Raw genomic sequence first — 15,298 nt, 5'->3', positions numbered from 1 at the left:
TTTGCTAGTTTACTTCCAATCTTGTAGAGTGATCATCCAACCTCAAGAAATCTTTCTTATTTACAGTAAGATATCTTTCTAATACAAGGTAATACTCATATTCAAACTTTGATTCAATTTCTATAACTATAACAATCTTATTTCGAGTGGAAATCTTACTTGAACTTGTTTTTCGTGTCATGATTCTGCTTCAAGAACTTTCAAGCCATCCAAGGATCCTTTGAAGCTAGATCCATTTTTCTCATTTCCAGTAGGTTTATCCAGAAAACTTGAGGTAGTAATGATGTTCATAACATCATTCGATTGATACATATAAAGCTATCTTATTCGAAGGTTTAAACTTGTAATCACTAGAACATAGTTTAGTTAATTCTAAACTTGTTCGCAAACAAAAGTTAATCCTTCTAACTTGACTTTTAAAATCAACTAAACACATGTTCTATATCTATATGATATGCTAACTTAATGATTTAAAACCTGGAAACACGAAGAACACTGTAAAACCGGACATACGCCGTCGTAGTAACACCGCGGGCTGTTTTGGGTTAGTTAATTAAAAACTATGATAAACTTTGATTTAAAAGTTGTTCTTTTGGAAAAATGATTTTTCTTATGAACATGAAACTATATCCAAAAATCATGGTTAAACTCAAAGTGGAAGTATGTTTTCTAAAATGGTCATCTAGGCGTCGTTCTTTCGACTGAAATGACTTCCTTTACAAAAATGACTTGTAACTTATATTTCCGACTATAAACCTATACTTTTTCTATTTAGATTCATAAAATAGAGTTCAATATGAAACCATAGCAATTTGATTCACTCAAAACGGATTTAAAATGAAGAAGTTATGGGTAAAACAAGATTGGATAATTTTTCTTGTTGTAGCAACGTGAAAATTGGTAATAAATCTATATTAATCATATCCTAGCTAACTTATATTGTATTATACATGTATTCTAATATATTATGTAATCTTGGGATACCATAGACATGTATGCAAATGTTTTGACATATCATATCGACCCATGTGTATATATTATTTGGAACAACCATAGACACTCTATATGCAGTAATGAGGGAGTTAGCTATACCGGGTTGAGGTTGATTCCAAAAATATATATACTTTGAGTTGTGATCTAGCCTGAGACGTGTATACACTGGGTCGTTGATTGATTCAAGATAATATATACCAATTTTTTTTTCTGTACATCTAACGTTGGACAACTAGTTGTAGGTTACTAACGAGGACAGCTGACTTAATAAACTTAAAACATCAAAATGTATTAAAAGTGTTATAAATATATTTTGAATATACTTTGATATATATGTACATATTTGTTATAGGTCCGTGAATCGACCAGTGGCCAAGTCTTACTTCCCGACGAAGTAAAAATCTGTCAAAGTGAGTTATAGACCCACTTTTAAAATCTAATATTTTTGGAATGAGAATACATGCAGGTTTTATAAATGATTTACAAAATAGACACAAGTACGTGAAACTACATTCTATGGTTGAATTATCGAAATCGAATATGCCCCTTTTTATTAAGTCCGGTAATCTAAGAATTAGGGAACAGACACCCTAATTGACGCGAATCCTAAAGATAGATCTATTGGGCCTAACAAACCCCATCCAAAGTACCGGATGCTTTAGTACTTCGAAATTTATATCATATCCGTAGGGTGTCCCGGAATGATGGGGATATTCTTATATATGCATCTTGTTAATGTCGGTTACCATGTGTTCACCATATGAATGATTTTTATCTCTATGTATGGGATGCGTATTGAAATATGAAATCTTGTGGTCTATTGTTACGATTTGATATATATATAGGTTAAACCTATAACTCACCAACTTTTTTGTTAACGTTTAAAGCATGTTTATTCTCAGGTGAATACTGAGAGCTTCCGCTGTTGCATACTAAAATAAGGACAAGATTTGGAGTTCATGTTTGTATGATATTGTGTAAAAACGGCATTCAAGAAACATATGTCGATGTAATATATTTCTATTGTAAACCATTATGTAATGGTCGTGTGTAAACAGTATATTTTAGATTATCAATATTCACAAAATTGCTGAAATAGTCCCTGTGGTTTATACCAAAACGCTGGTTTAGTCCCTGTGCTTTTTTTTTGATGGATTTAGTCCCGGTGGTTTATAAAAGTTGCTGATTTAGTCCCTCAGACCGACGGCCATAAAAAATGCCGTTAACTCCAGTCATGTGCCAGACATGTGAGGGTATTTTCGTCAGTTTCTTTCATTTATTTACAATATTGCTGAAATGGTCCCTGTGGTTTGTAACAAAGTTGCTGAATTGGTCCCTGTAGTTTTCAAATTGAGCAGGTCGTCACTTTCATAAGAACACAAAATCAAAATCTGGATTCATAGTAAATTGAGCTCGAAAATCAATTGAAACCTCATCTATATGCAGCGACTAACATGTGTTGTGAAACAACTTCCATCAAAACACCATGAAATTCCTGAATTCGATCAAGAACAGCTCGTATCCTTCTTTATGAACTTCAAAATTAAAAAACAAGATCTGATGTTGTTTAGCATATGAATCCTTCACAAAAGTGGTTGCAAATGTATCCACAAACACTCGACAATCGTCATCCTGACTTGAGTCATAACAGAAATTACGAATTTGAAGGATGAAGATTCGATTGACTTTTTATACGAATCTTTGACTCCAAAATTCAAACTCGATACATCAAATTGAGATCTGAGATTGTTCATACACCTTCATGAGATGAAAATAAACAACTCTGCACTTTTACTTTTCTCGATTTCATTCTGAAACGATTCGGAGCTCGTCACCATGACTTTCTGAAGAACGACGAACTCGAGATCTATTTGCTCAAATATGTTGTTGTAGAACTGAAGTTGTGATCGATGAGGTTTATGAATTGTATTAAAATCATGTTGAATGAATGATCTCGGACAGTGTTGATGTGAGGAAGATAGAAATTTTGGGGATAAATATTTCAGCAATTTTGTTACAAACCACAGGGACCAATTCAGCAATTTTGTTACAAACCACAGGGACCATTTCAGCAATATTGTAAATAAATGAAAGAAACTGACGAAAATACCCTCACATGTCTGGCACATGACTGGAGTTAATGGCATTTTTTGACGGCCGTCGGTCAGAGGGACTAAATCAGCAACTTTTACAAACCACCGGGACCAAATCCATCAAAAAAAAGTACAGGGACGAAACTAGCTTTTTGGTACAAACCACAGGGACTATTTCGGCAATTTTGTCTATCATTATTTGATAATCTACGTAATGCTTTTGAAACCTTTATTGATAAAATAAAGGTTATGGTTGTTTTAAAAATGAATGCAGTCTTTGAAAAACGTCTCATATAGAGGTCAAAACCTCGCAACGAAATCAATTAATATGGAATGTTTATAATCAATATGAACCGGACATTTCAGTTGGTATCCGGGTTAAGAAATTATTTTGACTCAATATATCCGAATATAAGACTTCGTGATTTAGAAAAAGCGGCTAACATGCAACATAAAGAAGCATGTTATGCTTACGGGTTAGTAATGTTCGCTTCTCACCAAAGTGAGAACAAGAACATCGGGCTACAACTATTAAACAAAACGTTCCCACAAGTGACGGACTCAGTAGTTGGGGTGAGAAATGAGGTTTTTAGATTATTACGGGACTGTTGGACATTACGTAACCCTCGTCCCTTTGATGACGTTACAACACGCTGTCTTATCAACGGCCATAACGGTTATGTTGCACAAGACCAAGGATGGGAAGTAGTCCTAGTAAAACCAGAATGCATGACTTGTTTCTGGACGTATGAATTACGTGTCTTTATTGCCTTTGCCGAACGACTTGTGTACTAGCTAGAATTGTCTTCTCAACTATCTTGTATCAAAGTTATTGTATGCTATATTTCATGTTATATGTAAAATAAGCGGTATTGTAAGTTTGTAAAATATTGTATAAAAGTTTGAACGCGAAATATTATTACAATCAGTTTTTCATATAGAATTGTAGTAGTTGAATTGTATATTAGCTACTAAGTATGAACTTAACGGGTAGGTACTACCCGAATTTAAACTTATAAAACGCTAATATGAAGAAAAAGCTTTTATAAATGAGTTCATATTATGCTACGAAATACTATTAACTACTCTTAATATTCTGTATGATTAACTTGTTCCATTTAACTATTTTGAAGGAAATGGCACCGACTACTCGACACACCGTGAATATGAATGAAGAGGAATTCCGTACTTTTCTAGCTTCAAACATAGCCGCAGTACAGGCTGCGCTACATACCAACAATAACCTTGGATCTAGCAGTACAGGAAATCGTGTAGGATGCACCTACAAAGAATTCACTGCCTGCAAACCTTTGGAATTTGATGGAACCGAAGGACCGATCGGATTGAAACGGTGGACCGAGAAGGTTGAATCGGTGTTTGCCATAAGTAAGTGTACTGAAGAGGACAAAGTGAAGTACGCTACGCATACCTTCACAGGTTCTGCGTTAACATGGTGGAATACCTATCTAGAGCAAGTGGGACAAGATGATGCGTACGCACTACCGTGGACAGCATTCAAGCACTTGATGAACGAGAAGTACCGTCCCAGAACCGAGGTCAATAAGCTCAAGACAGAACTTAGAGGGTTACGAACCCAAGGATTTGATATTACCACGTACGAAAGACGATTCACAGAATTGTGCCTATTGTGTCCGGGAGCATTCGAAGATGAGGAAGAGAAGATCGACGCGTTTGTGAAAGGATTACCGGAAAGAATCCAAGAAGATATAAGTTCACACGAGCCCGCCTCCATACAACAGGCATGTAGAATGGCTCACAAACTCGTGAACCAAATTGAAGAAAGAATTAAAGAACAGACTGCTGAAGAGGCCAATGTGAAGCAAGTCAAAAGAAAGTGGGAGGAAAACGGTGATAAGAATCACCAATACAACAACAACAACAATTACAACAATAATCGCAACAATTATCCCAACAATCGCAACATCAATCGCAACTACAACAAACGGCCCCACAACAACAACAACAACAACAACAACAGCAACTACAACAATCATCCCAATAACAATAATAACCGCAACAACAACAACAATCAGAAGCAGCTATGCCAAAGGTGTGAAAAGAATCACTCGGGGTTCTGCACCAAATTTTGCAACAAGTGTAAAAGAAATGGTCATAGCGCGGCGAAGTGTGAGGTCTACGGACCAGGGGATAATAGAACGAAAGGAACAAATGGTGTCGGAACGAGTAATGGCGGAGCAAGTAGTGTCGGAGCAAGTTATGCCAATGTAGTTTGTTATAAATGTGGAAAACCAGGCCACATTATTAGAAATTGCCCGAACCAGGAGAACACGAATGGACAAGGCCGTGGAAGAGTTTTCAATATTAATGCGGCAGAGGCACAGGAAGACCCGGAGCTTGTTACGGGTACGTTTCTTATTGACAATAAATCTGCTTACGTTTTATTTGATTCGGGTGCGGATAGAAGCTATATGAGTAGAGATTTTTGTGCTAAATTAAGTTGTCCATTGACGCCTTTGGATAGTAAATTTTTACTCGAATTAGCAAATGGTAAATTAATTTCAGCAGATAATATATGTCGGAATCGAGAAATTAAACTGGTTAGCGAAACATTTAAGATTGATTTGATACCAGTAGAGTTAGGGAGTTTTGATGTGATAATCGGTATGGACTGGTTGAAAGAAGTGAAAGCGGAGATCGTTTGTTACAAAAATGCAATTCGCATTATACGAGAAAAAGGAAAACCCTTAATGGTGTACGGAGAAAAGGGCAACACGAAGCTACATCTTATTAGTAATTTGAAGGCACAAAAACTAATAAGAAAAGGTTGCTATGCTGTTCTAGCACACGTCGAGAAAGTACAAACTGAAGAAAAGAGCATCAATGATGTTCCCGTCGCAAAAGAATTTCCTGATGTATTTCCGAAAGAATTACCGGGATTACCCCCACATCGATCCGTTGAATTTCAAATAGATCTTGTACCAGGAGCTGCACCAATAGCTCGTGCTCCTTACAGACTCGCACCCAGCGAGATGAAAGAACTACAAAGCCAATTACAAGAACTTTTAGAGCGTGGTTTCATTCGACCAAGCACATCACCGTGGGGAGCTCCTGTTTTGTTTGTCAAGAAGAAAGATGGTACATTCAGGTTGTGTATCGACTACCGAGAGTTGAACAAACTTACCATCAAGAACCGCTACCCACTACCGAGAATCGATGACTTATTTGATCAACTACAAGGCTCGTCTGTTTATTCAAAGATTGACTTACGTTCCGGGTATCATCAAATGCGGGTGAAAGAAGATGATATTCCAAGGACTGCTTTCAGAACACGTTATGGTCATTACGAGTTTATGGTCATGCCGTTTGGTTTAACTAATGCACCAGTTGTGTTCATGGACCTTATGAACCGAGTGTGTGGACCATACCTTGACAAGTTTGTCATTGTTTTCATTGATGACATACTTATTTACTCAAAGAATGACCAAGAACACGGTGAACATTTGAGAAAGGTGTTAGAAGTATTGAGAAAGGAAGAATTGTACGCTAAGTTTTCAAAGTGTGCATTTTGGTTGGAAGAAGTTCAATTCCTCGGTCACATAGTGAACAAAGAAGGTATTAAGGTGGATCCGGCAAAGATAGAAACTGTTGAAAAGTGGGAAACCCCGAAAACTCCGAAACACATACGCCAGTTTTTAGGACTAGCTGGTTACTACAGAAGGTTCATCCAAGACTTTTCCAGAATAGCAAAACCCTTGACTGCATTAACGCATAAAGGGAAGAAATTTGAATGGAATGATGAACAAGAGAAAGCGTTTCAGTTATTGAAGAAAAAGCTAACTACGGAACCTATATTGTCATTGCCTGAAGGGAATGATGATTTTGTGATTTATTGTGATGCATCAAAGCAAGGTCTCGGTTGTGTATTAATGCAATGAACGAAGGTGATTGCTTATGCGTCTAGACAATTGAAGATTCACGAACAAAATTATACGACGCATGATTTGGAATTAGGCGCGGTTGTTTTTGCATTAAAGACTTGGAGGCACTACTTATATGGGGTCAAAAGTATTATATATACCGACCACAAAAGTCTTCAACACATATTTAATCAGAAACAACTGAATATGAGGCAGCGTAGGTGGATTGAATTATTGAATGATTACGACTTTGAGATTCGTTACCACCCGGGGAAGGCAAATGTGGTAGCCGATGCCTTGAGCAGGAAGGACAGAGAACCCATTCGAGTAAAATCTATGAATATAATGATTCATAATAACATTACTACTCAAATAAAGGAGGCGCAACAAGGAGTTTTAAAAGAGGGAAATTTAAAGGATGAAATACCCAAAGGATCGGAGAAGCATCTTAATATTCGGGAAGACGGAACCCGGTATAGGGCTGAAAGGATTTGGGTACCAAAATTTGGAGATATGAGAGAAATGGTACTTAGAGAAGCTCATAAAACCAGATACTCAATACATCCTGGAACGGGGAAGATGTACAAGGATCTCAAGAAACATTTTTGGTGGCCGGGTATGAAAGCCGATGTTGCTAAATACGTAGGAGAATGTTTGACGTGTTCTAAGGTCAAAGCTGAGCATCAGAAACCATCAGGTCTACTTCAACAACCCGAAATCCCGGAATGGAAATGGGAAAACATTACCATGGATTTCATCACTAAATTGCCAAGGACTGCAAGTGGTTTTGATACTATTTGGGTAATAGTTGACCGTCTCACCAAATCAGCACACTTCTTGCCAATAAGAGAAGATGACAAGATGGAGAAGTTAGCACGACTGTATTTGAAGGAAGTCATCTCCAGACATGGAATACCAATCTCTATTATCTCTGATAGGGATGGCAGATTTATTTCAAGATTCTGGCAGACATTACAGCAAGCATTAGGAACTCGTCTAGACATGAGTACTGCCTATCATCCACAAACTGATGGGCAGAGCGAAAGGACGATACAAACGCTTGAAGACATGCTACGAGCATGTGTTATTGATTTCGGAAACAGTTGGGATCGACATCTACCGTTAGCAGAATTTTCCTACAACAACAGCTACCATTCAAGCATTGAGATGGCGCCGTTTGAAGCACTTTATGGTAGAAAGTGCAGGTCTCCGATTTGTTGGAGTGAAGTGGGGGATAGACAGATTACGGGTCCGGAGATTATACAAGAAACTACCGAGAAGATCATCCAAATTCAACAACGGTTGAAAACCGCCCAAAGTCGACAAAAGAGCTACGCTGACATTAAAAGAAAAGATATAGAATTTGAAATTGGAGAGATGGTCATGCTTAAAGTTGCACCTTGGAAAGGCGTTGTTCGATTTGGTAAACGAGGGAAATTAAATCCAAGGTATATTGGACCATTCAAGATTATTGATCGTGTCGGACAAGTAGCTTACCGACTAGAGTTACCTCAACAACTCGCGGCTGTACATAACACTTTCCACGTCTCGAATTTAAAGAAATGTTTTGCTAAAGAAGATCTCACTATTCCGTTAGATGAAATCCAAATCAACGAAAAACTTCAATTCATCGAAGAACCCGTCGAAATAATGGATCGTGAGGTTAAAAGACTTAAGCAAAACAAGATACCAATTGTTAAGGTTCGATGGAATGCTCGTAGAGGACCCGAGTTCACCTGGGAGCGTGAAGATCAGATGAAGAAGAAATACCCGCATCTATTTCCAGAAGATTCGTCAACACCTTCAACAGCTTAAAATTTCGGGACGAAATTTATTTAACGGGTAGGTACTGTAGTGACCCGAACTTTTCCATTTTTATATATATTAATTGAGATTGATATTTACATGATTAAATGTTTCCAACATGTTAAGCAATCAAACTTGTTAAGACTTGATTAATTGAAATATGTTTCATATAGACAATTGACCACCCAAGTTGACCGGTGATTCACGAACGTTAAAACTTGTAAAAACTATATAATGACATATATATGGATATATATATATAGTTAACATGATACTATGATAAGTAAACATATCATTAAGTATATTAACAATGAACTACATATGTAAAAACAAGACTACTAACTTAATGATTTTTAAACGAGACATATATGTAACGATTATCGTTGTAAAGACATTTAATGTATATATATCATATTAAGAGATATTCATACATGATAATATCATGATAATATAATAATTTAAAATCTCATTTGATATTATAAACATTGGGTTAACAACATTTAACAAGATCGTTAACCTAAAAGTTTCAAAACAACACTTACATGTAACGACTAACGATGACTTAACGACTCAGTTAAAATGTATATACATGTAGTGTTTTAATATGTATTTATACACTTTTTAAAGACTTCAATACATTTATCAAAATACTTCTACTTAACAAAAATGCTTACAATTACATCCTCGTTCAGTTTCATCAACAATTCTACTCGTATGCACCCGTATTCGTACTCGTACAATACACAGCTTTTAGATGTATGTACTATTGGTATATACACTCCAATGATCAGCTCTTAGCAGCCCATGTGAGTCACCTAACACATGTGGGAACCATCATTTGGCAACTAGCATGAAATATCTCATAAAATTACAAAAATATGAGTAATCATTCATGACTTATTTACATGAAAACAAAATAACATATCCTTTATATCTAATCCATACACCAACGACCAAAAGCACCTACAAACACTTTCATTCTTCAATTTTCTTCATCTAATTGATCTCTCTCAAGTTCTATCTTCAAGTTCTAAGTGTTCTTCATAAATTCCAAAAGTTCTAGTTTCATAAAATCAAGAATACTTTCAAGTTTGCTAGCTCACTTCCAATCTTGTAAGGTGATCATCCAACCTCAAGAAATCTTTGTTTCTTACAGTAGGTTATCATTCTAATACAAGGTAATAATCATATTCAAACTTTGGTTCAATTTCTATAACTATAACAATCTTATTTTAAGTGATGATCTTACTTGAACTTGTTTTCGTGTCATGATTCTGCTTCAAGAACTTCGAGCCATCCAAGGATCCATTGAAGCTAGATCCATTTTTCTCTTTTCCAGTAGGTTTATCCAAGGAACTTAAGGTAGTAATGATGTGTAACATCCCGCCTTTTTCCATTTACTTTTCCGTTATACTAATATAAAGTCCGTTATATGTTTATAACATCTCCCGTTGATACGCGTTTTAAATTATCTCGTTTAGGTAATTCCCGCACCCGAACGAAAGTTGAGGGACTAAACTTGACAAGGGATCAAACCCTTGACTAGGTCAAAGGGTCAAACCCCTTTCACCCATTCATTTCATCTTCATCTCTCTCTCTTTCTCTCTAGCAAGAACACACACACCCAAAACCATATTCATTCAATCATCATCTAAATTCGATCTAGGAGGCTTACAACAAAATAAATTACATATTCGTGATCCTCTCTTCATCCTCTTCGTTTTGGTACCAACTTCATCTCATTTGGGTAACTTTCTAAAATCACTAGATTTTGTGTTCTTGATGTTTTTAACTTATAAAAGTGTTAATTAGTGTCTATGGCTCAAGTCTAACATGAATATATGATTTATATGCTCGATCTCGTTGTTTTAGTGTAACTAGCATGAACTTGAATTTTGGTGTGTTGTTCTTGAATTTTGGATGATCATATGTTGTTAGATGTTAAAAGTTGATGCTTTAATTGTGTTACTAGCATCTCTAGCTTTAATTTGATGTGTAGGTTGCCTTAGAAAACTTCATGAACTTGATTATTGATTTTGGTGAATTTGGGTTAGGGTTTGATGAACTTGAAATGGACTTTTGATGCATTAAATGACATGAATTGTTAATTGTAAGTGTTAGGTTGTGTTGTATGCTTAATTACCCTCGAAACGGCATATTGTTCATGTAATTTGGCTATCGAATCATTAAATGGCGTTTATGACTTGTATGCATTGAATGAGAAGCATTGATTGCGGTTTTTGGTTGTTGTAAATGAAAGTTTGATTGATAAAAAGTGCATAGTTGCGTTCCTTGTCAAAATACCTTTCCGGTGATATAAAATGCATACCTTGAATGTTTGCGGTTTGTAAATTGTGTTGGGTTGAGTTTTGATTCGTGCACTTAGGAGTTTCGGCGACCAGGGCCTGGAAACACCTCAGGACGCCGTCCAGATACCCAGGACGACGTCCCCCTTTTCTAACCTAGACGCCGTCTAGGAATTGGGGACACCGTCCCACTCATTTAATCGAGACGCCGTCTAGCATCTTGGGACGCCGTCCCAACCTTCATTTTGGGACGCCATCTAGCAACTTGGGACGCCGTCCCGTTTGCCTAAAACTGGCTGTTTGCTTTGGTCATTTGACATGAAAATGTTTGCTATGCTACGGACCTCCGATTAACATGAAACTTGGCCAACATGCTCATATATGATTATATAACTTAGAAAAATTGTCGGATATCCAACTCGACCCCGTTGACTTTTCTGTTGACTTTGACCCGACCAAGTTGACTTTTAATCAAACTTAACCAAATGGTTGTGCAATCGTTTTAACATGCTTTTATACTTGTATCTTGCATGAAACATGACAACTTGATTCACATGCTACATTATTGAGTCGTAACGAGCCATAGGACTAATTGAACATCCTTGACCTATCGTGTTTACCGTTATTGATACAACCTATTGTTTAGGTCAAGACTAGCATTGTTCTTTGCACCCGTTTACTTGTCGAAGTACTTTACTACTCGAGCACTCAAGGTGAGATCATAGTCCCACTTTTACTCTTTTTGAACTTACATTTGGGATGAGAAAACATAAACATTTCATTACTAAGTGAACACAAGTACAGGAAAACAAACATTCTACATACGAGTTTAGAACAAAATCCTCAATTCGATTATCATTAGTTACACTTGCCGGGTGTAAGCGAGAACTTATGTTGTATGGATCCATATGGGTTTGACAAACCCTCATTCAAACGGTTCGCTACCGTTTACGAATGAAATATATTTTCGAGAAACAGTGTATGTTCTAGCACTAAGTGATGGGGTTCAATGGAAGGAAACGTTAAGCATTGATAATTGGGTGCTCGTGAAACAAACTTTTGGAATGTATTACTATTATTTCATTGATGCAAATCTTGTGGTTCACTTGTACTTACTTACTTAAACCTATGATTTCACCAACGTTTTCGTTGACAGATTTCTATGTTTTTCTCAGGTCCTTGAACGATACATGATACATGCTTCCGCTCATTGTTTGATACTTGCATTGGATGTCGAGTATATGTGCATACATGGAGCGTCTTTTGACTTTATTTAAAACTGTGTCGCATAGGATTTCGTTTGTACTTAACTTTGTGACGAAACTTCTGGATGAACAATTCTTGTAAACTGGGGAACAATCTTTACTTTTGAAATGAATGCGACATCTTTTGGTCAAACGTTGTTTTAAAGACTTATGACCACGTAACGGGACCTAAGTAGACGGCGCCGTCAAACATGATTTGGTCGGGTCGCTACAGATGGTATCAGAGCGTTGGTTGTAGGGATTTAGAGTTCATTAGTGTCAACCCCGAGTCATAGGGTACATTGGTGAGTCTAGACTACAACCGGCATATAGACTTGAAGTAGGAATTACTTGACTACTTGTGCATTTATACTCGAACGCTTCTACTCATATCTACTCTTAGTTCATCTTAATCTCACGTTGTTTAATTTGATTGACACGCCACCTTGACTATATGAAATGATGTCGAATGCACATATGAATCAGGGTAATATAATTTCCGGGATTATATTACGGTGACTCATATGAACGTTCCGACATTATGGCATAAAGAATTTAAGGCGAGTCGAGGAAAAACTTCTCTTTATCTTTATTCTATATCACGGTTAGTATTATTGAGAATACTAATCAATGATATTCTGGTGTCTTGAAGGAACAATGGCTCCTCGTCGTGTACGCCGCAATGAAACTCCCGAACAAGCTCTCGAACGGATGATAGCTACCGCCGTAGATGCGGCCATGGCCGGTCACTCATCCAACAACAATAATAATAACAACCACAACAACAACAACAACAACAACAATGGAGCCGGAAACTCAAACGAGGGATGCTCCTATAAAGCTTTCATGGGGTGCAAACCTCACACTTTTGATGGAACCGGGGGACCGGTAGTGCTCACCCGATGGTTTGAGCAAACGGAAGCCGTCTTTAGCATAAGCGGTTGTCGGGACCAAGACAAGGTCAAATACTCCACTCACACTTTCTCCGGAATTGCTCTAACATGGTGGAACACCTATGTTCAATCGGTGGGTACCGATGAAGCTCATGCCCTCTCTTGGGCCGATCTAAAGGAAAAGATGATTGTTGAATATTTTCCGCGCGAAGAAACCCGAAAGCTTGAGGAAGAACTAAGAGCTTTGAAAACGGTCGGAAACGATCTTAAAGCTTATAATCAACGCTTCGCCGAACTATCCTTGATGTGTCCTAATCTTGTTAACCCCGAATCTCAAAGGATTGAGCTCTACATGCTCGGTCTTCCAAAAAGCATCAAACAAGGGGTGATGTCATCCAAACCCACTACTCATCAAGCCGCTATGAACATGGCTCGCCAACTAATTGAAACGGTTGACGAAATCGTAGTTCCGGCACCTAAGGCCGAGGATAAATCGGGCGGCAACAAAAGAAAGTGGGAACCCTCCCAATCAAGCAACAACAACTTTGCTAAGAAGCCCTACACCTCCGACGGCAAGAAAGGTTATGCCGGGAACCTACCTCTTTGCAACAAATGCAACAAACATCACTTTGGCGAATGTAGTAAGTTAATTTGCCACCGGTGCCAAGGAGTTGGTCATAAGGCCAACGATTGTAAAAGTGCCACTCCCGTCGCTCGAAAGTGGCCCAATGCACCAAAGACGGGCACTTGTTACGAATGTGGCCAAACGGGTCATTATAGAAATGCATGCCCAAAGAAGAAAGATAACCCCAATACGCGCGGCCGAGTTTTTAACATCAACACCGAGGAAGCCCGGGATGACACTGAACTAGTCACGGGTACGTTTCTCCTCAACAATTCTTATGTCTCTTGCTTATTCGATTCAGGCGCCGATAAATGCTTTGTATCCAAGACTTTGACTCATTCTTTTAGCACTCCACCTCTTCCATTAGATACCACTTATACCATTGAAGTGGCTAACGGGAAACTATTAAGTGCCGACACATATTACCGGGGGTGTGCGTTAAACATTTTGGGTAAGGAATTTGAAATTGACTTGATACCCATGGAACTAGGAAGCTTTGATGTAATAATCGGTATGAATTGGTTAGTCAAAACGAAATCTCACATCCTTTGTGATCTTAACGCAATCCGAATTCCTATCGAGAATGGTGAACCTTTGATTGTTTATGGCGATAAGAGTTGCACCAGACTCAATCTCGTTTCGTGCCTTAAAGTTAGAAAACTACTCTGTAAGGGTTGTTTTGCGATCCTTGCCCACGTTAAGAAAGTCGAGTCCGATGAGAAGCATATCGATGATGTGCCAATTGTTAGTGACTTTTCCGATGTATTTCCCGACGAATTGCCGGGTCTTCCACCTCATCGACCGGTTGAATTCCAAATCGATCTTATTCCGGGAGCCGCACCCGTAGCACGTGCACCATATAGACTCGCTCCATCTGAAATGCAAGAATTGCAAAGTCAAATCCAAGAACTACTTGATCGTGGTTTCATCCAACCTAGCCATTCACCTTGGGGCGCTCCGATTTTGTTTGTTAAAAAGAAAGACGGATCCCTACGAATGTGCATTGATTATCGTGAACTAAATAAATTGACGGTTAAGAACCGATATCCTCTTCCTCGCATCGATGACCTCTTTGATCAACTACAAGGGTCTTGTGTATATTCGAAAATCGATCTCCGCTCGGGTTATCATCAATTGAGGGTTAAAGGGGAAGATGTCTCCAAAACCGCTTTCCGAACTCGTTATGGTAGTTATGAATTCCTTGTCATGCCATTTGGTCTCACTAACGCACCGGCGGTGTTCATGGATCTTATGAACCGCGTGTGCAAACCGTATCTCGATAAATTCGTTATTGTGTTCATCGATGACATATTGATCTATTCTAAAAATGAAGAAGAGCACGAACAACATCTCCGACTTGTGCTTGAACTTTTAAGACAAGAACAACTCTATGCCAAATTCTCCAAGTGTGAATTTTGGTTAAAGGAAGTTCAATTTCT

Source organism: Rutidosis leptorrhynchoides, chromosome 11, assembly GCF_046630445.1.
Source record: "Rutidosis leptorrhynchoides isolate AG116_Rl617_1_P2 chromosome 11, CSIRO_AGI_Rlap_v1, whole genome shotgun sequence".
Taxonomy (NCBI): Eukaryota; Viridiplantae; Streptophyta; class Magnoliopsida; order Asterales; family Asteraceae; genus Rutidosis; species Rutidosis leptorrhynchoides.
This window is presented reverse-complemented; position numbering follows the sequence as displayed.